Genomic DNA, 377 nt, shown 5'->3' with positions numbered 1-377 from the left:
GGTGAAGAGGTGCTGCTGCTGCTGCTGCCGCTGTTGCTGCTGCAGCAGCTGCAGCAGGAGAGTGTGCGAGGCACGGGGGCTGCCCGACTGCCGCGCTGCGGGTCGAGGGTTTAGGGTTTAGGGTTTAGGACGAAGGGCTTGGGGATTGGGATCCGGGGCGGCTGGCTGGGCCGCGAAGAAGTGACGGGGTAAGATTAGGGTTTAGGGTTTAGGGTTTAGGGTTTGGGGCAGCAAGAGAAGGTGTGCAGCGGCGACGCGGCGAGGTGTCTGTACACCGCTGCTGCTGACGCCAAACCCCACTGAAATTAAAAAGAAATAAATTTAATAATAAATAAAATAAATAAAAACCCTAGAAGTTGGAAGAGAAGCATTTGCTG

This window comes from Eimeria tenella, genomic scaffold (genome assembly GCF_000499545.2).
Source record: "Eimeria tenella Houghton genomic scaffold, Eth_scaff1752, whole genome shotgun sequence".
NCBI classification, from domain to species: Eukaryota; Apicomplexa; class Conoidasida; order Eucoccidiorida; family Eimeriidae; genus Eimeria; species Eimeria tenella.
Note: the sequence above shows the minus strand (reverse complement) of the source record.